Raw genomic sequence first — 17560 nt, 5'->3', positions numbered from 1 at the left:
TTATTTAATAAATACTTTTGGAACTTGCAATATAAAATTTTGTTAAGTATCCTTGTTAATTAGTAAACATTTTTAACTATTGGATTTTATTGAATTTTTCTCTTTTTGTAAATCCTATTAACTATCAAGAGTAGTTCTAGTAAATTAATGTTGAGCTGTGAAATTTGATTTCACGAGAAGAGGCACCGAACATATTACAAAGGCAGTTTAATCCTAACTTTGAGCTTTTTGGATGTAGAGTTTCCAAGTGCTTCTTTTAGTTACTGAGCAGATTATTTACATTTCTTCAGGCACACAAACAAGGGACTTCAAACTGTGCTGTCAGTTACTGGGTAACCAAAAAGTAATTTCTAAAAAGTGGTAATTCTTCTGCTAGTCACATCGTGCTAAATTGTGTGCTAAATTTAAATATTTTAATCAACACCTGCAATGTGACTATAATATGGAATGGATGAGTAATCTCCTCGTAATGCAGCAACAGAAATGGACTAAAAATACCTTTTTTTTACAAAAAAAAAGAAAGTTTACCTTCCACTGCTTAAAATTTTATCTTAAACTTTTGGTTACACAGCTAAGTCCTTGTAATACTATTCAACTAACTGGGTGCAATCTTCAGCTCCTGAAATGCAATGGGGAAGGTGACATGCCAGGGGTGTAATTGAGTGGATTGGCATCGAGAAGATGGCCTACACTACAGGAGTTACGTTCTCAGCAGATCTTGCAGTGCATTCTTGATTGGAATGTTGTCGTTCATGATCACACGACATTTCAAAGCAACATGGTAGCTATTTTCTAATCAATCAATCTGCTCAAAGATGTTATTACTCACCTCTGGAGTACATGCAACTTCAACCCAGCTATCCTCATCAAGTTCTGGATGGGAAGGCCCAAGATCAGCCTTCCCAATCTGCAACCAATTCAGGCTCTTATGTGACCCCAATTAATTACAAATGAGAGGCCTCATTTCACTAGACTACAGTGATTTCAGTTCCAATGTGGGGAGAATGTCAGTATATGGGAAGGGGGTGTGCAGAGTACCAAAAATGTCAGTAACTTGTAAGAGATGGAGGGGGGAAGTCAACTGTAGGGCCACAGAGGGCCAAATTCCTGATCTCGTTTATGACACCCCTAACACTTCCCACCTCCCACCAATGTAAACACCTAAATAAAACTTACCTTTTTAGCTGGTAATCCTTCATTTAAGATCCCATGTTTGTCCCCCAGCAGCACCATCTGGTTCTAGAGCTGTCAGCTTCTGATTAGCAAGTAGAGCTTCTTTCACTGGGGTCCTAATACTGGCAGAAAGCCCATTGGTAACCAATCAGTTGTCTGTTTGCCTGAAGATCCAGTGGACTTTTTTACCTCAATGATTCTGCCCTTCCATCTTGAAATTTTCCTACATTTCAATTTTGTACAAAAATGAAGAAAATCAGCAATACTAGTTTAATGTAAAATTTAGTCTTCGTTATTAAAGATTGTTGCTTCAGAGACTTCCTATGCAAAATATATCAAATTCAATCATTGCATTTTTTCACTGGGCTGAATCATTTGATAGATCTGGAAACTTTCACATTTCTACAAAATCCTTGTGCAAAATGAAATGAAAGTTATTGGAATACTAACACACAGCAGTGTCTTTCAGTTAGAATTAATTTGGAGGCAGGATACAATGAAATTGCTCTTCATTCAATAACTTTTTTTTCCCATCCATTCTGTAGAAACGTAAAAAGTTTTATGTCCACTGCAGTAATGCAGATATCTACTGAAAAAATACTAATAATTTCCTGGCACTTGTTCGGCTTTTGGGAATAAGCCACACTTTCACCACCAGCTGATGGTCTTCAGGTAAGCTGTCACTCTCTAACTGACCCCATGAAGTATAACAGAAGAATTACTTCCCCTCCCAGCAAGATTGGTGATGGGGTGGTCTGGAAAACTGGGAGAAAGTGAGGACTGTAGATGCTGGAGATCAGACTCAAAACATTCGATGCTGGAAATGCACATAAGCTCTTCATCAGGAATGAGGGGGTGGCCATGGGGGCTGAGAGATAAATCGGAGGGGGGCTGTGGTGAAGGTAGCTAAGAATGATCCTTGCAAAGGGAAGAGGAGAATTTCTTTAAGGTAGGCATCCTTGGAAGAAGCTTCGCAGCAAGGTTATACAACTAGGAGAAAGTGAGGACTGCAGATGTTGGAGATCAGAGTCAGAAAGTGTGGTGCTGGAAAAGCACAGCCAGTCAGGCAGCATCAGAGGAGCAGGAGAATTGGGAAAATTGCGAAGGTGGCTTTCCTGTCAGCTGCCCCGAGGGAGGTTGAGTGCGGCTCATCCACTCTCAATGCAAGTGAAACACTCCAGTGACCAATTATTGTGTGTACTGCAGCTCACCCTGCTCAGCCCTTAAGGGAGAGAGGTGGGGGACACCCCTTTCAACATTCAGACACCCCATGTGTATTCAGCTGGGTGTAGAACAAACTATCAGATGTAACCATTTTGATCAAGTGGTTATAATCATAGTCAAAATGGAGTGCTAATATTTAACTTTCATTTGACTTCATACCTGAGGATTAATGGACAAAACATGGTTTATAAAACAACGTTTTAAAATGGCTGTGGTAGTCACCTTAGATAATGCATATGGAATATACAAAACTAACTGCATTGGAATTACCATTTTAATCAAGACACATTGAAGTTCAGTGAGTTCTCAAGAAGTTTGCATCTCTTGTTTGACTCACAGTTGCGTGAGAAGTTTACATGTTAGATATGGACTGTTACCTGCAGAATATTCAGTTTGCAAAAGAGAATGGAGCTAAAATCACCATGGACCTACCAGAGCATTAGCTGCTCTCTCATTAGACAGAGGTGACTGGTGGTAGTTTGGGCCATCATGCCTCAAGCAAGGGAGAGATTGAGAAGGAGAATCCATCACGATGATGTCAGCCAGTGAGAGAGTTGAACCAATGCTGTTAATATCACTGCATTGCACACTAACCATCCAACGGAGCTCATCAACCCTTGGCTAAATACAGCATATATAAATCAAATTTTGTTCAAAGGCTTACTTTGAGCAACAAAGGAAAGTGACATGGACAGACAGAAGTAGAGAAGCTAAGAAAGTAACTTGGGGGAAAAACACCATTCATTGAGAAGTCAAAGCTATCTGCAAGCTTTACTTCTCCTGAGGTTCCGATTTCACACTTGCATTGCAAGGGCTCTATAAATATCATCAGCAACTGCCTGTGCCAGGCTGACTGTGTGAACACCCACTGTCCCACACTTTTTAAAAATCTTATTACCTGCGTTGAATGTATGTGTTATTTGTCACATTTCCTTCCTATCCCTCAAATTTAGCATATAGGAAAACTCTTCTCTTTTTCACTCAAGAAAACTTTGAAAAAAAACTCTGACCACTTCCTGACAGACTGCACATATCCTCCATGAGGTTCCATTTTCCATTCAATATCTGCCATCTGCTTGAACATAAGCATTTTTTTCAGACTTACTGGAACCAATTCCCAGATATTGGCTTCGTTAATGTCTGTCACCTGATTAAACGTAATGCTCTTCCTCAGTGAGGAAGCATCAACAGAACCTTTTGGTCAGCTACCAACCTAGAATTAACTTTCAGGCCTGGACTCACAAATAGACAAAAGCTTATTTGGTCTGTTTTCTCTTTAACACAAACTGTTACCCACAGTCAAAGAGTCATCTTTAGCTCACAGTTCCCAGTTAAAAGTTCTAAACCAAATTTGATAATAAAACTAAAAATAATGAAGACTTAGTAAGGCCTTTAGCAACATGAGGTGGTATCGCCAGAGCATTAGGCTGGGCTGCTAGTTCAGTGATATAACCACTATGTCACTGTCTCCCCAAAGTTATGACATTGAGCTCTGCCAGCTATACTGTGTAGGCAGCATTTCATTAACCAACCCACCAGCTGCTGACTCTAGGAGACCCTGTAGAAATTGTCTGGCAACATCTCTAAAGTATGGCAAAGCAGAACTTGGGAAGTTCATCAAACCACATCATTAACTATCCATGGCACTAGTCCATATACAACTGCCTTTTGTGGTGTTGTCAACTATCTACCCTCTCCTGCCATATTGCAACTCACCTTGTTAACACCTAACCATTGATGACTCATTTGTGAAAAGATCATATGAATTCTTTAAAATACCTGGCCACCATACAGACTGTTGAGTGTAACTCATACAGTTAGTGATTTGTAAATGTCCTCCTTGAATGCTTCCTCACTCTCATTGAATTCTTCCCTTCTTTGAGTCTACATAGCATGCGACTGTCGATATCACAGTGGCACTGGGGTCAGTTAGCTATATTGGCTGGATGGCTGGTCTGCAATACCTGAGAGACACCATCAGAGTGGATTCAATTCCCATTTCAGCTGTGGTCACCGTGAAGGCTGTGCCTTCTCAATCATGCCCCTTGCCTGAAGTGGGTTGACTCTCAAGTTAAAATCACCAACAACTGTCTATCTTAAAGACAGAGCAGCCTCTGGGACTATGTTAACTTTCATTTACATCACGTAGCATACTTATTCTCTGTTATATCATATTTCCCCCAAATTTCTCTTCACTTCTTTGTTCAGTTATTGGGGTTTATTTTCTCATGAATTTTGATATTACCAGCCTGTCAGCAAACACAAGCATATTATTTACTAAATGTTAAATGTTCGTATTTTCTTAGAACATGGTCTTTTGGACAGTACTTTGATCAATGGTGTGGTCAAAATTGCATGATTTTGATACATTTTTCATCTACTTTTTGAGCTGTACTATTCTCGTGGCTTCACCTTCCTAGTCAGTAAAAGGAATTTATTATTCCTGTGGAAATGATTCCATCTGTTCAATGGGGACTGAATCTTACACTTTGTCCTGATCCACTGTCACTCTGGATAATGTATCAGTTGTAATCTACATTTTCTCTGGGACATAGACTATCAAGTGGTCTTGTGACATTGATCTGAATTGAACTCTATAGATTCTCAGTGGCACTTTCATGATCAAAATAGTGCAACTAGCAGCAAGTCGGCTGTTTCCACCTGAATACCCCATGAAATTACAGAAAAGCATTCAGTCCCATGTACTGCGAAAGCCTCATTCTCAATAGTTACATCATGTTGCTCTGTTTCTATCAATCCTGTTGATCTGAAGAAGCAGGACTGATGTAAGAAGAGAGGCTAGATTGTACAGCATAATATTCACTGTAGTTTAGGAGAATGGATTGTGGGTGGGGGGTGGGGTCAGGGTAGAAATCTCATAGAAACCAATAAAAGTCCAAGAACCAGGGGGTCAAAGTCTAAGGATATGTGGTAGGCATCTTAGGACTGAGATGAGGAGAAATTGCTTCATCCAGAGAGTGGTGAGCCTGAGGAATTATCTGCCACAGAAAGAAGTTGAGGTCAAAACATTGAATGCTTCATGAAGGAGATAGATATAGTTCTTATGGCTAAATGAATCAGACAGTATGGAGGAAATGGGAACAAGGTACTGAGTTGAATGATTAGTCATGATCACATTGAATGGCGGACCATGCTGGAACACCCAACTGGCCTAAACTTGCTCTTATTTTTCATGTTTCTAAGGCAGTTTTATGTTCCTTTCAATCAGAACTTTAATGAGAACTGTGCCTAATCCCTTGGACAACGTATCTTCTGCTGATACTGCAGGCTATCTGGGGTTGTAGTGAGCTAATAGAGTCATAGAGATGGAAAAAGTATCCCAACCCAATCTAGTCCCACCTGCCAGCACCCAAACCATATCCCTCCAAACCCTTCCTATTCATATACCCATCCAAATACCTCTTAAATGTTGCAATTGTACCAGCCTCCACCACATCCTCTGGCAGCTCATTCCATACACGTACCACCCTCTGCATGAAAACATTTCCCCTATCACCCTAAACCTATGCCCTCTAGTTCTGGACTCCCCAACCCCAGGGAAAAGACTTTGTCTATTTATCCTATCCATGCCCCTCAGAATTTTGTAAACCTCTATAAGGTCACCCCTCAGCCTCCAACGCTCCAGGGAAAACAGCCCCAGCCTGTTCTGCCTCTCCCTGTAGCTCAAATCCTCCAACCCTGGCAACATTCTTGTAAATCTTTTCTGAACCCTTTCAAGTTTCACATCTTTCTGATAGGAAGCAGACTAGAATTGCACATAATATTCCAACAGTGGCCTAACCAATGTCCTGTACAGCCGCAACATGACCTCCCAACTCCTGTACTCAATACTCTGACCCATAAAGGAAAGCATACCAAACGCCTTCTTCACTATCCTATCTATTTGCGACTCCACTTTCAAGGAGCTATGAAACTGCACTCCAAGGTCTCTTTGTTCAGCAACACTCCCTAGGACCTTACAATTAAGTGTATAAGTCCTGCTAAGATTTGCTTTCCCAAAATCCAGCACCTCGCATTTATCTGAATTAAACTCCATCTGCCACTTCTCAGCCCATTGGCCCATCTGGTTCAGATCCTGTTGTAATCTGAGGTAACCCTCTTCGCTGTCCACTACACCTCCAATTTTGGTGTCATCTGCAGACTTACTAACTGTACCTCTTATGCTCGCATCCAAATCATTTATGTAAATGACAAAATGTAGAGGATCCAGCACCAATCCTTGTGGCACTCCACAGGTCACAGGTCTCCTGTCTGAAAAACAACCCTCCACCACTACCCTCTGTCTTCTACCTTTGAGCCAGTTCTGTCATATCTGAAGGCAGTAATTTCTCCTTTATATTCTGAAATGCTGTGGTCAGCTCCAGTCCTTAAAGCTACTGCTGATCCTGTCTTAATGTCTGTTTAGAGCATATGTGACAGAAGCTAAATGTGTAATGAACTTCTCCGTCTGGATGACTCTTCCTAAAAAGCACTGACCATTGTTGACTTTGGGAATGCTCTGGTTAACTTTATTTTCCTGGGATCTGCCATGATTCCATTCTCTGGTATAATATGACCCAGACACTTGTTTCAAGTCTTTGCAAATTGATACTTCTCATTAAGTGTAATGCCTGTACGCTTAAATACTTTCAACACTTTTTGGACTCGTTAGTCACATTCTAGTTTAGTTTACCAGTGTCTCATCCATTGATAGATTATAACTTGTTTGCATTTCAAGGATTTGAGACTTTGCACACTACTAGATTTCTGCTGCTGCTGAAAGTTCGAACAATAGACCATTGAAATAAAATTGACTAAATGGCATAGGAAACGGGTAGATCCCCTTGACTTATAGTCTAGGGGTAGACTATTTGAATTTTGAATATTTGGTGAAATTTGCTATTTGCATATAATTTTGTGGTGAACCATTTGCTATGGACTAGGTTTACCACACTGGAACCCACAGATATAATTGGTGGACTTCTCTCTGAAATGGTGTGTTAAATTGTGTGAGAGTTCCCCATTGGGTTTGGAACAGTTGCTAGTCTTTAACACCATCTTGTTGGCCCTGGAATGGTTTTACTTAATTCAGCAAATGTCTAGTACCCTTCAAGGAATATAAAAACACATTGGCTTGGCATACTTATGGAATGTAATACTCTTGTTTGAGCTTCCCAAATACTTAAAACATGGAGAGAATTTTTGACAAAATGCCTTGCTATTTTCTTCTTTAGCACTACGTCTACTCTTTTCAGAACACCTAAGTGTATGCATGCATTTCTGCTTCAAAGTAATGTGCATTCACATCAGCAAACATCCCCTAATGACATTGGACCTATTAATGGTGAGAAGATCACTAAGGAGGCAGTTGAAGATGGTACGGGCTAGGATACTATTCTGAGGAAGATATTTTCTAAACAGAGCTATTCCTGCATACCTCTGGGGCAAGTGAGACTTGAATCTAGGGCTCCTTGCTCAGAGGTAGAGACATAACCACTGTGCCACAAGAGCCTTCTCTATCCTGAGTAATGCTTATAGTTATGTCCGGGGCTAAAATGGTAAGCCTTCAGAAATCACAACCATCTTCCTTCATGCTAAGTAGACTCTGACCAGACAAGACTTTGATTTTGTTAAGGTGCCTGGTTAAGGGAATGCACTCTCCCCTCATTGTTTGTGACCAGCTCTTTTGTCCATGTTTGAACCAGGCTATAATGAGGATAAAATCAAGTGATATTGACAGAGCACAAACTGAACATTGGTTAGCAATTTATTGCAGAGTAAGAGCCCCTTGATAGCACTTTCGTTGACTGTTGTAATAACTTTGCTAATGATTGGCAGTAGATTCACAGAGTGGTAATTAGCCATATTGAGAGTGAGAATTTAAATCCTAGCAATCTAGTTTGAGAACTTGAACTTAAATTAACCACGAAAAGAGCTGAAACCCTGATATTAGTGTAAGTGACCATGAATTTGCCATATTGTTAAAAAAAACATAACTGTATTCATAACCTAATTTAGAGAAACAAATTTGCATCTGTATGCACTATCATTATTTCAACTCCTAAACCGACCTTCAGAAATGGCTGTGCAAGTCACATAGTTGTATCAAAGCAACTAAAAATGGAGATTAAATGCCAGCCAACACCACAAACATCCTGAAAATAACCAAAATATACTTTTATTTATTTACATCAAATTCTTTACGAAGCATTTTGAAACTTCTCTTCCTAGGTGATATATAAATGTAAATATATTTGCACTCTTTTATTTCATCCTACAATTTTGAATTGCCCAGTACAGTCATTTGTAAACATGGATATGTTGAAATGTTGAAAGATGACTCTGCACCATTTACCAAAATGTATCTGGATCTCAGAATTTGTTCAGTGAAATGTGAACTCAGTGACCCAACAATCCAGTGAGAGCCTGCAGACAAAGGAAGCTTTGATGAGAATCAGGGCTATACTGCTGGCATTATTATCTCCAACCTACAGTTCCATTGCCTGAGGTATTCCACTGAGAATGTGGTAGTCCCAAATTTATCCTTTAAGATTAAGAACAATCGAAAAGGTCTTAGCCGTAGGAACAGATTGACAGCTCCACTGATCTCAGTAGTGAATAAACTGCGATCTTTCTGCCCCCTATCCAATACCTCTAGCCTTGCAGACTGGTATAGGATTTTTAACACTTTGTCATCAATCAAGCTGACTTTCTGCACCCTGGTAGAACATCAACGAACTCTGATAGCATGAATGAAATATTCATTATACGCAGATACCACACACATGCTTCTCTGCAAATTCTGTTGCCAATTAACCACTTGAAGTACACTACAAATATCCAACCTGCTGACATCCCTGTAAGTCTACACAAACAGGTCAAGCAAAGCATATGATTCCATTTCAGTGAGGATAAGATAACACTGATCACTTACATCCAAATAATGAAATATGGTAAATACCCGGGCAGCTTTTATTAATCAGTTTTCCTTTGTTAAATCAAATATTAATTTCAACAGCACAAGTGCATAAACTCAATCACCTCAGAGACAATGATGGTTTATCCTTTAATCCATATAATGTCCAATAATTAGCAATAATAGCCTAGATATATGTGGTTGATTCTTTAAATCTAACTTACCATTATAGTGAATATATGACAGTATTTGTGGATGACATTTTGCAGGCCTGGAGATTTTTCAACACTTTGCTTGAAGCAAGGTTTTTATGCCAGCTATGAGTTTACACATGAAAGAAACAGAATTTTAAAAGGAATCACAGTGTACTGAGGGTCTGATATTTGTGCAGTCTCCAAATATCATTTATTGAATTGTCAGTACCTCAATATTAACTCAATTCTCTTCATAATGGAATACATCAAACTCACTGCCATTCATTATCTTATTATCATTATAAAAGAAAGATTACATTTAATATTGTACTTTTTATTATCATGTCTCAAAGCACTTTGCAGCTAATGAATTAATTTTAAAATGTAGCCTCTCTTACATTGTGGGGAGAAAGAGGAGAGGGATGTGAGTATGTACATTTCACAAAGGAGAGGGAAGTAAGTGTGTGCTTTATGAACAGGAGAAGAAAGTGAGTATTCACATTAGTTTATGGGCTAAAAGACAAACCTAATCTTTTGGGCTTAGCATGAACACAATCTCGTGTTGTTCTCATGCACATGCTTTACAGTGAAAAAGATTATGTGTATTGCTGGACTTCTGAAAGTCAGACACCAAAGTCTTTCCGTTTGCCATGATGGAGAACATCTCCATTGTAGAAAAACGGTGAAAGAAGTTGGAAATCCCAAAGTCTATCGCCAAATTCGACATTACTCATTCTCACGTGGACTGCAGGGTCACCTGACCTGACTTTGAATCAAGCCCACCACATTATACTGGAAATCAGAAACACAAACCACCATTTCTAAAGATAAGGTTTGTGAAGCTAGTATTTTACCCAATTCTATGTACCTGATCCAAGAACAAAAATCAGGATGTGAGTGAAAATAAAGTCAGTAATTATATTTCGATTGCCCAAACGTTCTTGCTAACATATGAAATAGAAGCAGAAACAGTCCAATCCATTGAGTCTGCTCTACCATTTAATAGAATTGCTGGGATTATTCTTTACACAGGCCACAGGAGGACTCAGGTAGGCAAGTTAACCTCATATTCATTCAAACAACCTCTGAGAGAGAGAGTCTGACTGGCTAAACAGAATTCTGTCTGATTCTCCACCTGGTTTTGCCCAGCTCTGTCCCATTCTATCGATCTCTGTCCCAAATGTATTAGACTTTATACTGCAATCATGTATGCATATATTGATTGCATTTAATTATTGTACAATAAACAGAAATCTTCCATCCTGGAGCTTTCTCTTATCTTGTCTACAGGAATCTGTTCATTCGCCAGTTTGCTCCCAAAGCCAATATAGATCTTAGAATGTACAAGGTTCTCTCCCTGTCATTTCTGTTGTTGTAGACTTTTAGGCTATTCAAGGTTCATGCGTTCTAACATGTATCTTTCAGTACCAGCTGGTTTTACTCCTGGTGTAATCCTTTATATAAATTTTATTTAAGTCCCACTGCAGTTTGATCCTTTGGTCTAGCCCAATGTAGCCAATGTCAATGATACTGTCCTTCCCTCTATGGGCCAGGTATCCAGCCTGGAATTGTAAATGTCCTGAGTCATACCATCTGTACTAATGGGTCCTCAGTTTAAGCCCTTTGTCTTTTACTCTATTTTCTTTCCTGATGTACAAGTTTGGTTACTTAATTTGTTGACAGTATATGACAGATAACATAGAAACATAGAAGGCAGCTGCAGGAGTAGGCCATTTGGCCCTTCTAGCCAGTACCACCATTCAATCTCATGCAATCTCACTATCCTATTCCCATCCTCTCCCCATATCCCATGATCCCTTTGGCCGCAAGGACCACCTCTAGTTCCATCTTGAATATATTTAATGAACTGGTCTCAACAGCTTCCTGTAGGAGAGCATTCCACAGGTTCACAACTCTCTGAGTAAAGAAATTCTTCCTCAACTCAGTCCTGAATGGCTTACCCCTTATACTTAGACTGTGACCCCTAGTTCTGGACTTCCCCAACATTAGGAACATTATTCCCACATCTAACCTCACCAATCCCATCAGGATTTTATATGTTTCCATGACAGCCCTCTCATTCTTCTAAATTCTAGCGAATACAAGCCCAGTATGTCCAGTCTTTCCTCCCATGTCAGTCCTGCCATCCCAGGAATCAGTCTGGTGAACCTTCAGTGGACTCTCTCAATAGCAAGGATGTCCTTCCTCAGGTTAGGAGATCAAAACTACACACAGTACTCAAGGTGTGGTCTCACCAAGGCCCTGTACAACTTCAGCAAGACATCCCTGCTCTGATAATTAAATCCTCTCAATCCATTAGAACTATTTATATCTAAGCTTTGGAAAGCTCCTCAACATAAAGCCAATATTCTCAATGAAGGTATTTGACTAATGCTGTATATCAGAGCATTCTTGGTTGGTTAAAGTTCATACCATTACAGTGACAAATTATGCAAGGCAGTGGTACTTACAAATGCACAAATATGCAAAGTAGGAGCAGAAGTAGACCATTCAGTCCCTCAAGCCATTCAATAAGATAATCTTCTGATTTGTTTGTGTTTCGAATTCCAAATTTCTGTATACTTCCAATAATCTTTGATTCCCTTGCCTAACAAGAAACTGCCTACCTCTGCCTTGAAAATATTGAGTAATCCATGTCCATCACCTGAAGCAGAGAGTTTCAAAGTCACAAAAGCGTCAGAGTAAAGATTTCCCCTCATTACAGTCTTAAAATGGGCAACACCTAACTTTAAAACAGTGCTCCTAATTCTGAACTGACTTACAAGAGGAAACATCCTTTCTCTGTCCATACAGTCAAAACCATTCAGGAAGTTATACATTTCTATCTTATAAATTCCAGTGTAAAACAAGCCCAGCCTGTCCAACCTGTGTCAATAAGATGCTTCTCTTATTCCTTAGATATCAGTTTAGTAAACCTCCTCTGAACCACTTCTAACAGATTTACTTTCTTCTTTAAATAAGGAAAGTAAAACTGTGTACAGTGTCTGAGGTGTGGTTTCACTTCTGCTACAATCTCCTCTTTTTATCTTCAATTCACCTTGTAAGAAAGGATATCATCCCATTAGCCATCCTGATTACACGCTGCAGCTAATGTCAACCTTTTGTGACTCATGCACTAGAATACTCAGTTTCCTCTGCAACTCTGGATTCACCAGTTATTTCTGTTTAAAAAATGATTCCTGCTAAAGCACACAACTTCACATTTTCCCGCATTAAGTTCCATCTGACAGATTTTTGCCCAATCTCAACCTATTGATATTTATCTACAACCTCCTTATGTGTTCTTCACAACATATCTTCCCCTCTAATTTTGTGTAATTTTGTGGCTGCCATGCCTTTGGTCCCCTTTTTCTAATTTATTCATCTAAAAGTCGCACAAAGCTGAGGCCTCAGCGCAAACCCCCGTGGAACTCCACTTTTCCCATCCTACTTTATTGCATATAGCCCCGGTTTTCTTCTTCACAAACTCATACTTTGTGCAATAACATTTTATATGGCATCAAATTAAATAAGTTTTGAAAATCCAAGTGCAGTACATCTACAGGATTTCCTATATATACAGAGGAAGTTAATCCTTCAAAGAAGTCCAATAAATTGGTTAAACATGATTTCCCTTTCCTAAAACCATGCTGACACTGCTCAAAGATTTTTAAAACGCCCAGCTTTAACCTCTTTAATGATTCTAACACTGAGCCTATGACAGGCATTAAGCTAACTGGCCTATAGTTTCTTGATTTCAACTTCTCTCCCTTCTTGAAGAGATGGATTATGTTTGCTACATTCTAGTCCAATGGAACTTTTCCAAAATCTAAAGGATTTTGGAAAATTAAATTTTGCCACCTCTTTTAAAATCCCAGGATGAAGTTCATCAGGACCATGATCTTTCAGTCCACAGCTCCATCAGTTTTCCCAGCATCCCTTCCTAGTGAATGGAATTTCACCAGCCGATTTTTGTTTCCTCAAAACTGAAAAAAGAAGCAAAATATTTGTTCATTTCTTCGTCCATTTATTATCTACTGTTAACCCCTCATTCTCACTGCCTAGAAAACCAACACTCAGCTTGCCTATTGTTTTACATTTGTGGGCGGCACGGCGGCACAGTGGCTAGCACTGTTGCCTCACAGCGCCAGAGACCCGGGTTCAATTCCCGCCTCAGGCGACTGACTGTGTGGAGTTTGCACGTTCTCCCCGTGTCTGCGTGGGTTTCCTTCGGGTGCTCCGGTTTCCTCCCACAGTCCAAAGGTCAGGTGAATAGGCCATGCTAAATTGCCCGTAGTGTTAGGTATAGGGGTAAATGTAGGGGTATGGGTGGGTTGCGCTTCGGCGGGTCGGTGTGGACTTGTTGGGCCGAAGGGCCTGTTTCCATACTGTAATGTAATGTAATGTAATGTAATCTAATCTAATCTAATCTAATCTAATTTTTTAAATACCTAAGGTTGGTGAGTTAACAGCTAAAGGACGAGTGACTGCAAAACATTGATACTTAATGTCTAATTGCAAATTATTAATATCCAAATCAAGGGAATGCACTTAAAATGCAATTCAACTTTCATGAGATATTAATGCAATGTTAAAGTATAGATCTGGCATTAATAACATACTTAAAACTGATATTTTAACATCTTTGTGCCGGTCACTATCCGTGGTCAGCTCTATGGCTAGAAGTAGTGCTCAGATATTTTCAGCTGTTGACATTTGCCTCCATGCTAAGAATGTTGATCTAATCTAAAATTGAAGGTATAAATAATTTTGGGATAGTGTGTTTTATTTGTGCTATAATTTTCTTTGTTAGGGGCACTCTGTGCAAGTCCAGTTACTGCTCTTTAATGTACTTCAGGAAACAAAGATTTAAATTCTGGTTAATGAAGCAAGTAAAGTTTATTGCAGACAAAATCAATTACTTCAATTAATATTCTGCATTTGGTGGTTGTTTCCTGAATTATGTCAACTGACCATTAAATCTAGATAACATTAAAGCCAGATCTCCAGAATTTTGAATATTCTACTAACCAACCCCTCCTCTATTGATGAATAATCTATTTTCATCACTGAGGACATAATTGTGTGTCGACGTATCTATAAACTAATTATCCATCTATGCAAATTGTTAACCAGCCACTGTAGCCCAAATGTTATGATACTGACACAATTGTTCTCATTTAATTCCCATCATTGCAAGTTGTAGAAACTCAACTTAGAAAGTCTTGCATTTTGAACATGACCATGAGATGTGGTGGATTACATTAAAATTTCAATTAGCTCATTACAATAATTCATGGACCCATCACCACTCCCTGGTCTTACCTACACATGACTTTGATCCTACATTACATGGATGACTCTTAACATCGTCAAGATAATAAACTCTGCCGTGTCAATATTGTCCTTGGTGCAAAAGCAGAAAGACGTTCGTACAGCTGATTTTTTCATTATGATTCATTCCAGTGATTTCTTTTTATTAAACTGAGAATTAGTCATTCATTTGGAATGTGGAGAGAAAGTCATGGATGAACAGAAATAAATCTATTGATGACAGCAGTTAAAATGCTGTAGATTCTGCTTAAAACATTAACTGGAGCAAGTGCACCTAGAAAATGAAAGCCAGTATTTTACTTTTTATTCTGACCTACAGTCAGAAGAATAATTAAACTGTGATTCAGTTCACTCGTTGCAGATTGATCCTGCACCAAATAATTGGCTGAGAGCACTGATTATTTAGCAAAGTTAAAAATCACACAACACCAGGTTATAGTCCAACAGGTTTAATTGGAAGCACACTAACTTTCAGAGCGTCGCTCCTTCAGGTGGTAGTGGAGGGCTCAATCCTAACACACAGAATTTATAGCAAAAATTTACAGTGTGATGTAACTGAAATTATACATTGAAAAATTGATTGTCTGTTAAGCCTTTCATCTGTTAGAATACCGTGATAGTTTCACTTCTTTCATGTGTAAATCACAAAACCTTTTTTTAATAAGTTGCATTCTCGGGTTAGCTGTTAACAATGGTGTTAGCTAGACAATATGTTGAAGGCATTCAAACTTCCAGCTCAGCACTGTCCCCATGACTTGTCCGGACTTGTCCGACCTGCCTAGCTCCTTTTCCACCTATCCACTCCACCCTCTCCTCCCTGACCTATCACCTTCATCTCCTCCTCCACTCACCCATTGTACTCTGTGCTACTTTCTCCCCACCCCCACCCTCCTCTAGCTTATCTCTCCACACTTCAAGCTCACTGCCTTTATTCCTGATGAAGGGCTCTTGCCCGAAACGTCGATTTCGCTGCTCGTTGGATGCTGCCTGAACTGCTGTGCTCTTCCAGCACCACTAATCCAGAATCTGGTTTCCAGCATCTGCAGTCATTGTTTTTACCAATATGTTGAAGGTGTTGGCCTCTTGTGTTCTCTGTCTATGCCATGATGTTTAGATTGATTCTAATCTAAAAAGTGAGATAACGGAGTTTTACATGAATTCCCGCAGTTTTTGAGCTCAGGGTTCTACATGAATGCATGCAGTTTTCGAGGAAAGTACAATGTAATCCTGAAAGTACAAATTCACCCCAAAAAAGATATGTGTGCATGTGAATCTTTGTTTGTCTGTGACCTTCCCCACACCTCCACTACTTGCCTTTAAACAACCGCCAAACCTCAAACAGATCGTTGTTCATAGCAAGCTGCCCGGCTCTCAGGACAATTCAATACAACCCTGTCACGGTAGGCGCTGCAAGACGTGTCAGAGTGTGGACATAGATACCACTATTCCACATGGGGACACCTCCCACCTTGTACATGACAGGTACTCATGTGAGGAGAAAGTGAGGACTGCAGATGCCGGAGATCAGAGCTGAAAATGTGTTGCTGGAAAAGCGCAGCTGTTCAGGCAGCATCCAAGGAGCAGGAGAATCGACGTTTCGGGCATGAGTCCTTCTTCAGTACTCATGTGACTCAGCCAACGTTGTCTATCTTATACGTTGCAGGCAAGGAGCCCAGAGGCATGGAACACTGGGGAAACCAAGCAAAGGCTACGACAACGGATGAATGGGCACCGCACAATCATCAACAGACAGGAGTGTTCTCTCCCAGTTGGGGAACACTTTAGTGGTGCAGAACATTCAGCTCGGACCTTCGGATGACCATCCTCCAAGGTACACTTCGGGACAGGCAGCAGAGAAAAGTGGCCGAGCAGAGGCTGATAGTTAGTTTGGTACCCATAGGGAGGGCCTCGGGTTCATGTCACATTACAGGTAACCACCATTGCACTATACACACACACACAGATACTCCTACACACACACACTCTCTCACACACACAGGCACTCCTATACACACATACACACATATACACAGACACGCACACAGACACCCACACACACCCTTACGGACACACACTCTCCCACATTCCCACGTGCACCCCCTCACAGACTTAAGACACTTTGCACTCTGTACACACACACATACACTTTCTCACACTCACAGCCCCCAACCCAGACAGACACACACACACAGACAAAGACCCACTTGCACACATATATTTTGTGGGGTGAATTTGTACTTGTAGGGTTACATTGTACTTTGCTCAAAAACTGCATGAATTCATGTAAAACTCAATTATCTCACTTTTTAGATTAGAATCAATCTAAACATCATGGCATAGACAGAGAACACAGGGGGAAAGTGAGAACTGCAGATGCTGGGGATCAGAGCTTAAAAATGTGTTGCTGGAAAAGTGCAGAGAACACAGGGGGCCAACATCTTCAACATATTGTCTAGCTAACACCATTGTTAACAGCTAACCCGAGAATGCAACTTATTAAAAAAAGGTTTTGTGATTTACACATGAAAGAAGTGAAACTATCACGGTATTCTAACAGATGAAAGGCTTAACAGACAATCAATTTTTCAATGTATAATTTCAGTTACATCACACTGTAAATTTTTGCTATAAATTCTGTGTGTTAGGATTGAGCCCTCCTCTACCACCTGATGAAGGAGCGACACTCCGAAAGCTAGTGTGCTTCCAATTAAACCTGTTG

General features: G+C 39.9%; 1 protein-coding gene across 17 annotated transcripts in view; it reads right to left on the bottom strand.

The window, feature by feature from the left end:
- The window catches only part of LOC122561637 (potassium voltage-gated channel subfamily A member 1-like), a 250780-nt gene that overhangs the window by 178615 nt on the left and 54605 nt on the right, over positions 1-17560 (bottom strand). For 4 of the 17 annotated variants that reach the window (XM_043713583.2, XM_043713580.2, XM_043713584.2 and 1 more), the window contains one exon: positions 1177-1396. The exons of the other annotated variants lie outside the window; for them this stretch is intronic. The gene's annotated coding sequence lies outside the window, so the exon portion shown is untranslated. The remainder of the gene's footprint in view (positions 1-1176; positions 1397-17560) is intronic. 17 annotated transcript variants of the gene reach the window in all.

The sequence above is a fragment of the Chiloscyllium plagiosum genome, unplaced genomic scaffold (assembly GCF_037043375.1).
Source record: "Chiloscyllium plagiosum isolate Xiang-an unplaced genomic scaffold, Cpla_swu_hap1 HiC_scaffold_23, whole genome shotgun sequence".
Classification (NCBI taxonomy): Eukaryota; Metazoa; Chordata; class Chondrichthyes; order Orectolobiformes; family Hemiscylliidae; genus Chiloscyllium; species Chiloscyllium plagiosum.
This window is presented reverse-complemented; position numbering and strand designations above follow the sequence as displayed.